The sequence below is a fragment of the Paramisgurnus dabryanus genome, chromosome 15 (genome assembly GCF_030506205.2).
Source record: "Paramisgurnus dabryanus chromosome 15, PD_genome_1.1, whole genome shotgun sequence".
Taxonomy (NCBI): Eukaryota; Metazoa; Chordata; class Actinopteri; order Cypriniformes; family Cobitidae; genus Paramisgurnus; species Paramisgurnus dabryanus.
Window position 1 is genome coordinate 20,289,391 of NC_133351.1, and position 9,774 is coordinate 20,299,164.

The 9,774-nt window shown below is 35.3% G+C and overlaps 1 long non-coding RNA gene across 1 annotated transcript; it reads left to right on the top strand.

Moving 5' to 3' along the window:
* The first annotated feature begins 2,946 nt into the window (after positions 1-2,946).
* On the top strand, positions 2,947-4,328 carry LOC135733028 (uncharacterized). The gene is made up of 2 exons (XR_010526864.1): positions 2,947-3,203; positions 3,644-4,328. It is a non-coding gene; the product is annotated as an uncharacterized lncRNA (long non-coding RNA).
* Positions 4,329-9,774: the final 5,446 nt, after the last annotated feature.

Sequence of the window (9,774 nt, forward strand, 5' to 3'; positions counted from 1 at the left end):
TCGCTTTGCAGCCCTCTATCGGCCAAAACCGCACTAAAGAAGTTTCCCACCGTCGGGTAGGGGTCCTGTAGTCCGAGTGAATACTACAAAAACTTGCTTTACGGCAGACCTACAATCCAATCAGAGCCAACTATGCCTCAGTATTTATGACAGTGGGTAATGGACAATTACGCTTCTAACCTGTAGGGGGAGCAAAGAGCCAAAACTCTTTGGTGTTGCTTTAAGACAATTATCACAATGACACCCCTATCTAATGATTGACACCCCATTGCAAAGCTACGCAAGTACAAGTACAAAGCTATGTATGTACAAACAACTAAAGCCAAGTCATTTTTCAGCTTTTTATATCACTAAAGTATGTGTTGTTTTTTATCTGTTCTTTCCTACCTCCATTGGGATACTTTTGGGTAACAGATGCAGATTACCACTGATTATATGCGGGTACTACTGATGTAGAACTAAAGCAGACTGACTGACCCCTTGGGTCTAAACAACAGAGATAAAATGACTGGAACTGAAATGTTGACTGAATTCATCATGGTTCTCCTGGGAACATCTATCTGACAACAGCTCAGACATCATGGCTGCCTCCTGGCTACATTTATAGCTGATGTAACTCCTGCAGGCACCTTGTTTTATCTATTTCTGCTTAGTCATGTATTATTTTCCCAAGGAAAAAGAGGGCACCTCAAATAATGCAAATAATTAATAGAATAATTACTTCTTTTCCTATAAAAACACATTTAAACACCATCTTCAGCAGTAAGATATATGAATAATTTCCAGTTTAATGTATCGTGACAATTGATTTTTGTAAGATCAAATTATTTATCCACAAAGGGATGTTGTAGGAGTAAATCGATTAGCGTCACCTCAGGTAGGACACAGAAGGGTTGTGTTCTATTGATGTTACTGTACATAACACTCCAGTCTGACCATTCATCGTCTAAGATTCGAACACTGCCCGTTTAATTAAGTCATTGGCAAAGAATTTCAAGGTTAATATAACTAGCCTTCTCTAAGCCATCCATGGACCTGAAAGATCAGACTGAATTCTCAATACTGTAAAGCTTGTATTCAACAATACTATACTTGTAATATTTTAATCTCCACTATCAACCATTGATTAAAAAATACTGACCTATACAATGTCAGCTCTCACTCTCATTAAAAACTGTCAATGCGTGTCAGTTGGAGCTGACACTTCTGTGGCTTTGATTTTGTCCCAGCAGCTGTCTAATCTAAAAATAAACCCAATTTGCCCAGAAGAATGAATATGGGGTTTTCATACATCTGCTGCCTCTCATAACAATTAATCAAGCAGATCATGCAAGAGATTTCAATGAATTCTGCCCTCCTTGGAGAGTCAGAACGTTCTAATAACTAATTCTTAGAAAAAGTGTGACTGAAATATAAGCACAGTCTCAGGGTCTTTGCACTGTACACTCTCAGAAAAAAGGTACAGAAGTTGTCACAGGGGTGGAACCTTTTCAAAAAGTACAATTTTGTACATAATAGGTACATATTGGTACATCTAAGGTAAACGCTGGTACCTTATCTGTACCCAAATGGTATATATTAGGACATTTTTAAAAGGTACCATCACAGTGACGAAAAATGTTCAACTTTTTTACTTTTTTTCCTGAGAGTGTACACACATTTCCTTTTACTAATTTTGTCTTAATGTATATATGAAAATTGACACCATATGAGAAGACAAAAACAGACTATGAGATCAGAAGATGCTAAAATATGCATTACATTATTTAGATGTTAATATTTTTTATAAAAATATGTTAAAATACCTATAAGCTATTTGTAACCCTTATGAGATTAAAAGAACACTATTTGAGAACAGAAGAACAACTTATGACATCCAAAAAACACCCATAGAATGTAGGGTGAAGATCAAAAAATCATCTTATGACATCAGAAGAACATCTGACATCACAAACACAGTATGACATCAAAATAACACCATATGAGAACAGAAGAACACTAGGGACTAGCTATGTGCACAAATGGTCGAATATTCAATCTGCGATAATAATTTGAATAGAAAAAATGCTATTTGAAATGCATGAAAAGTAAATAAATAATCCATCCTTAGTCAGCAGTAAAGTATTAACAATTTGTGACCTAATATACAGGTGCTAATATAAACAGAGTGTCAAGTATAAAATGGCAAAAAATAGTAAATTTACTTTTAATTTTATGACATCAGAAAAACACCTTATGACATCAAAAGAATGCTTTATGACATCTGAATAACACCTTATGGGATCAGAAGAACATTTTATGACGTCAGAAGAACACCTAATGACATCAGAAAAACATATCCGAGAATAAAATTAACAAAGCCATGTGCATTGAATAGCTTTATTCTGTCAGTAAAATATTAAAACGTGATGTCTTCTACTGTAGTTACACATTTTTCATCTGACTGTCTTCAATTTTAGCCACAACAAAGTCACAGAACCAGCAAAGGTTGGCAATAATCGTATACATTGCTAAAAGAGTTAAAGATACATCTATAAGCATTCAAGCTTATTTAGGCACAGGTTTGTAACATTTCATAAGTGGTATTAAATCAATAAAGAAAGTCTTGATTTGTGAATATTAAAAAAAAAAAGTAATCTCAATAACAGCAAGTGCAGCATAGTCAAAGGGCATGAAATGGATGAAAACCCTTCAGATGTGGCAGAGGCTAAACAAGCTTAATGAGAAGCTCAAAATCAGAGACAATAATGAGATTCATTCCGAGTCAAAAAGACAAAAGGATTTTATTCACACACCAGCTGTTCTTGGTATTTCATTCAGTCTTTATTCTGGGCTTCTTTGTTCTTTATAAAAAAAACTAGGATATTTAATAGATTGAAGTATTTGTTAAATCATATCCAAACTTTTGAATAATTTGAAAGGCATATTTTGTGATAAGCATATTCACCTTATTTTTCACGTCAACAAGGGCGGCGCCATTTCGCTCATTTTGTCAACGTTCTTCCGGCCGCATAGACGATGAGCAGCTGAGGCAGTGACTGAAGGCGACACTTAAGCTTAAAAAGCTCACTCGAGCGCCTTTATGTTTCTTTCTTACCAATTTTAAGCCAACTGAGGAACACCCTTATCCCAAGTAATGGTTCGACTACGATGTTCCGGTAACTTTAAACCACGCCGGGTGTTGAAAAGGTGGCCAGTTTCAGGTAAGCTATCTTAGCTAACTTTGTGCTCGTTCGCCTAAAGTTAGATTTGTGAAGTCCGTTCTACAAATACACTTAAGAGCAGTAACGTTAGTTTATAAAATGCAACTATTTGAATGGTTTTAATTGTCCACCTATATTTTCATATTTACGATAGTACAACGAGATATTATAGTACATTGCATTCTTACAGTAGCCCACGTGATTCCTACAAGTTACTGAGATTTCAGATGCTAGAATGTCAGTTCATTTCTCATTCAGATATTGATAATGACCTATTAAACAACGTATTATTTAATTAATGTTACTGTCTCTTTTTAATGCATCTGTCTCTTACACACTGTTCTGTTTAAGTATGGGGGCCATTTATATATTAAGTCTCATGATGCAAGTTTATTTTAAATACTAACATAAAACTGTTTATGGTTATATTATTTTCACAGATGCATTGATGTGTAGTGATGCTGTGGACAACTGTGAGGATGATACAATCAACATGTTCCTAAACTGTGATGCAGAAACACAATGGGAGGATCAATCCATCTCTGAACACAACTACACTTTAAAATCACAACTCAACCTGAAGCAACCTACATCTGAACTGGGGAAAACAATGGTGCAGTTTCCCTGACAGGGCTTATCCTGGTCCCAGGCTAAAATGCATATTTGAGCTACAATAATTTAAAAACACCTTTTACTGACATACCTCAACATATATGAGTGCCATTGTTTTGTCACAAGATGCGCCCCACTCTTGTTTTTTTGTAGGGTTTGTTTGTAAAAACTAAAATGTCCTAATATAATTAAATCCTAGTCCTGTAAACCCTGTCCGAGAAACTGCTTCAATGTGTTGAGCTGGCACAAATGTACATATCTCTGCTGAGAAACAACCATCTTTGTCAGCTTTACACAGGGTTGATATTGCATCCATTACACAGTCGCCAAGCACTTTACCAGTACATACACCAACAGCTTCCAGATAAACACTTGGGTTCAGCTCCTGATGACTCCGATAAAGCTGTGTCTTAATTTATTGCAGGGTGGTCTTGCTTTACCGGTTGTAAAGTTACATTAAACCTTCATATGTGATCAGATGTCATGCAGTGATATTAAACATTTACAGTGTGATCAGATGTTGTGCATTTATATTAAACCTTTACAATGTGATCAGATGTTGTGCAATTATATTAAACCTTTACTATGTGATCAAATGTTGTGCAATTATATTAAACCTTTACAATGTGATCTGTTGTGCAATTATATTAAACCTTTACAATGTGATCAGATGTCATGCAGTTATATTAAACATTTACTATGTGATCAGATATAACCTGCCATGCAGTTATATAAACCTTTACAGTGTGATCAGATATTATCTGTAAGGAATTTCTTAAACCATATGTGAGCTTTGTAGATTCCACTTAAAAGGATTTAAGTCTCCTGATTTGAAGGAATAAGTGTTGGTAAGTTTGCAAATGAATTCTATCATGGTACCACATAAAAACGAAATAGTTATTGGACTGGCTAAGGTGCACATTTGCTTTAAAAAAGACGAAATCACTGTGTAAATATTGGTAGACATACTTTTAATAATTTTCAATGCTGCTCCATCAACTCCTGACAGGACGAGGTAATATGTCCCATAGGTTACTTGCCGCGGCCGCTTCATATCGTCTAACCACGAGACGATTGCTGGGACAATATAAGACTATCCGAGGGCCGTATGAAGTTTTAACCGTGCTCCTAATTTAAAACATTTACAGCAGTAGCGATATTTGTCATTTCGCTAAAGTTATAGTGAACTACAAACAATCTTCTAACCACCAAACTAACCACCGAATGCACTGTGCCATATTAGCAGCGGAAGTCGGTTGACAAAATGCGGAAGAACGAAGAATTAAAAAGGGGCGTGGCGGAATAAGGTGAATAGGACGAGTCTATATGAAAGTCTATACAATGTTTTATTCCTTATAAATTACATCATGATCAGTATGACCAGCCTATCACTTAGTAATCCATTAATAAATAAAATAAAAAAATTCCCTTCATTCTTACTGGCTCCGTAGTCTCTTGACAGAACCGTTTCTCACCTTTAGCATGGTTACTGTCTCACCTCAGAATCTAAGCGCATGAAGGACACGGCCTCTCACTGTAAATCCTCCACGGTTCGAAGTTTGTAGCTGTAAATACCATCTAAATGTGACAGCCAACACTCTAATGCCAATGCAGCATTGATTTATTTCAAATCCAGTATGCTGGAGAGCAGAGCCAAACCTGTCGAAATACAATAAAGCCTGCAAAATATATGTGCGAAAAGAGATTTTAATTTTCATCTTATCTGACAAAGAAATCCTTGGTGGCTTGCACTTGCTGTGTGGGATGATTAATAGAGATCATGGCTATAGTTCAACTACATTTCAACTGTTTTGTCACAAAACTCACTAAGGTAACAAAAGGAATATTTTTATATTATTACATATAGCCTACAAATGTTGCAGTAAAATAATGTTCCTGCAGTAAAATAGTGTATTTCTCTGGTAAAGAATGTGTTTTTAAGCACCTTGTGTAAGATTCCAGCACCTGAGTTATGCCGTGAAACAGATAATGAGCTTTATTATTTATCTGCTGATGAGAGCTAAATATCAAGCAGAGATCTCCAGCTCAGAGGAAGCAACATTTACCCAGATCTCCCCAGGGACAGGAATCATTCTGTTTGCTACAGAATCACATAGCAGAGGTCAACGTCTAAAAATAAACTATAGGCTTGAGTTACAGTTGAGTTCTGAGAAGAAATTACAAATAATATATATGAAGAATTATATTGGTTTATAAATGCAACTGCAAACAATAAATTAAGCACTTTTAGCTCTGAGTGCTAAGGGTTTTGGGCACAGCTAAAGCAGTCTAAACAATATTAGATGATTTAGAAGTGGTGTATTTTATGTTTGATTTAGTAGCATATCAAAACATTCATCCATATCAAAAGGTGAGCTTTATTACGTAAAATACCAAACAGAATGTTTGGAAGGTTTGGATGTGGATTCAAACTATGTGAATTAATTGGTCATACCTCTGCTGACCCCAAGTGAAAGAAGATGGCATTGCATATGGACATGTAAAAAGGCATCCTTCCATATCTCCAATGTGCTATTGCTATGTTTGGTAGTACATCTGTTCACAAAAGCCTACAAAAACAGACCTTCTTCAATCTCCAGGTGCTCTTGAGTGCAGTGTTTCATGCGTCCACAGTTATCTGTTGCAACCGAGCAGGACTCCTGATTCATCTAATTAACTCACCCTAGGCTGAATCAGATGGTTCTGTTTATGGCTGTACCAAACTCCTGAGGACAGTGGAACCCCGGAGATGAGCAGCAATGGAGCAAGTGGGATTACATTCATTTCCAACAGCTGCTGAGAAAAAACATACCGTCTTTGCATTTAACTCTCAAGAAAGCACAATGGTGAAGATAGACATTGAATCCTGCAATTGAATCCGGTAACCCTGGGTCAATTACGTGATGCTTATTTTTTGTCTCTATGGTTTGATTGTATTTAAAAAGGTTAAAATTTCAAAATATATTTGCAAAATACTTGCATACATTCTTTTTTTTTGAGAACCAAGGGCCAGATTAATTACCGTGACAGCGCAATTACAAAAAGCGCAGATGGGTGTGGTAATATTATTTTCAGAGTATTTTCTAAATTAAATAACACTGGTTAAACAGCTGATTTCTATAATCTACTAAGAGCAACGCAAATTAGTTCAGGGTCACAAATAAGCAGAACTGATGCTCCTGCAGGTGCGGGTGATCCTACGCCTGAGGCGCTTGAGTTCAACACCACAAACATTGCAGCTGATAATGCAGGGTGTAAAATCCCAACTAACAAAGCCATAGTACATTAGAAAGAACTGAAGAACAAAAATGAAGGTTTACAAGAAGTTTTAAAACACTTGTTATGTGTGACTTCTCCTAGTGACTCCTCTTTTATTTTCTCCAGCAAATAAAAAAAACGTGGCTGGCAATAGGGATGCTTAAAGATTAATCGCGAATAATCTATAGCAGAATAAAAGTTTTTTTTAACATCATATATGTGTGTAAATGGGGATAATAAATATGTATATATAAATATGCACACATGCATGAATAATTTTAAGAGAAAAAATATTTATATATTAAGTATTTACATTTATATATAATATAAATTATACATAAATATACAAATGTATATACACATGTATATACACATGTAAACATTTCTAAAATATATACATGCATGTGTGTACATTTATTTATACGAAGTTATTATACACTGTTCACACACACATATATGATGTAAACAAAAACTTTTATTCTGCTAGATTAATCGCGATTAATCGTTAAGCATCCCTACTTGGCAAACAACATTTATGAATAATAATTATGTTCCTGAATAATATGTTACATTTTTAAATAACCCTCTGGCTTGTACCACACCTTCTCTGATCACTGCGATGCCTCCTCTTATCAGCAACAATTGCAGCCATTTAAGCGCAAATAGCAGTAATATTACACACGCACACATTAGTAGAACACATTTATCCATGAATTTCCTATTATAAATATTGCGTCTGAAAGAGAAACTCCTAGAAATGCATATGCAATAAGGCCAGTCGCAAAAATTACTAGACCTGCACCTTTTCAGCGCTAAGTATCCACTGCGCGTTTTTAGTAAATTCCGTAAAAAATGCTAAAACTATGGTTTGTGCTGGCGCAAGCTATTAGGAAATCTAGCCCTAAGTCTTACATTTCATAGTTTTAAATATTTTTAAGAAAATATTCAGGGGATGATTGCTAAAATGTCTATGTGGTGTTGATACCCCTGCCCTGAGGTCAGCAGACTATTCTGTGATGTTGATACCCCTGCCCTGAGATCAGCACACTGTTAAAAATAAAGGTACAAAGCTGTCACTGGGGCGATACCCTTTAAAAAAGGTCCCAAAGGTCCAAATATGTATCTTTGAACTGCCAATATGTACCTTTGAGGTACTAATATGCACTCTTTGGGTACAAAGGTGTACATTTTTACTGTCCCAGTGACAACTTTTGTCCCTTTATTTCTGAGAGTGTGTACTGTGACTGTGTCCTTACAAGTATATACTTGGACTAGCCTGTTTATGGGTCAGTTTATAGTTGCTCAGTGGGTAGCATTGTTGCCTCACTGCGATTTATTGTGCTACCTCAAAGCAATAAAATCCCCAGTTTGAACCCCAGCTGAGCCAGGGGGCCCTTCTGTGTGGAGTTTGTATGTTCGTCCAGTGTCAGTTTGGGTTTACTCTGGGTCATCCAGATACCATGAGAACAAAAGACATGACTAAATTGCATTAGTTTGAGGGGGTCTCACAATTGTTAGGCTACTCTATAAATCAATCAATTTAAGAAACATTACTGTAAATGTTTTTCAAATATCTTCCTGTATTTTCTCCTTTTCCCCCTATTCGTTTATCATTTAATTTTGCTTCAAAAGTTTGGGCTTCAAATAATCACACAATCGCTGTTGTTCATCAAAAGGTTCAACATTCCAGAGAACACTTCTAAGTCACTCAGCAGGAATAAAAAAAAAATTGCATCAGACTTCTTATAGCTTCATTGAGATCAATACATTTTCACTTTAAAGAGCAAAAAATGTAGGGTGTTATCATGCTGAAACCAGAAGTTCTGTGAATTCTGAAGTTAGTTTTTCTGTCTTTTTATACTAACGCTTTTATAATGGGCTAAGATAGCCATGATTCGAAAATTTATAATTTATATTCAATGGGTTTCGATCGGCTTTCTTCTAGATTGCCTTGTAGAACGACACACATTGACATGGCAAGTAAGTGAAATAAAGGCTTCACAAAGTGTTTCAAATTATCAGAACAGCTGCACAAAATCAATGCTGTTTAATTATATATGAGTTCATTAACTTGTCTCTGAGAGGTGAAGAAGGGTGTTTTCAGAAAAAATAACTGTTTAGGACCAAAAGTCTAGTTGTTTGTTGTTGTTGTTGTTGTTGTTTGTTTTTAAATAATAGCATTAGAATTTTATTTACTGCTCCACATTTTACACTGATTTAATGCTTTAACAAATGTAAACAATTTAAAACAGGTAAAATGTTCACAGCAAAAATTATTTGCTGTAAATACAGAAATAATAAAGAAAATAAAGCATCAGGTTGATTTAAAAAATGTCATTACATTAGTATAACATATTCACTGTTTTTTTATTATAATAAGTAATAAAATGTAACCATTACTTGCATAATTTAGAAGATACTCAATACTCATTTCGTGTTAACATAGAACTGATCGTTCTTCAGAAAACTGCATGTTTTAATGATTTAACATTTGTACACAGGGTAGTAATATGGACATTCTTGGTTGGGCAGTTTACAGCACGATTCAATTCAAACGTATCAACTAGTAAAGGCTGTCATCTAGTGGTCGTGCCCTATTTGTGCAACTCTAAATTCGCAGACCACCCAGAGTTTAGTTCCATTATTGTAATCCAACACAACGTTGTTGCAAACTAACAATACAATTACAACATTTGGCAAT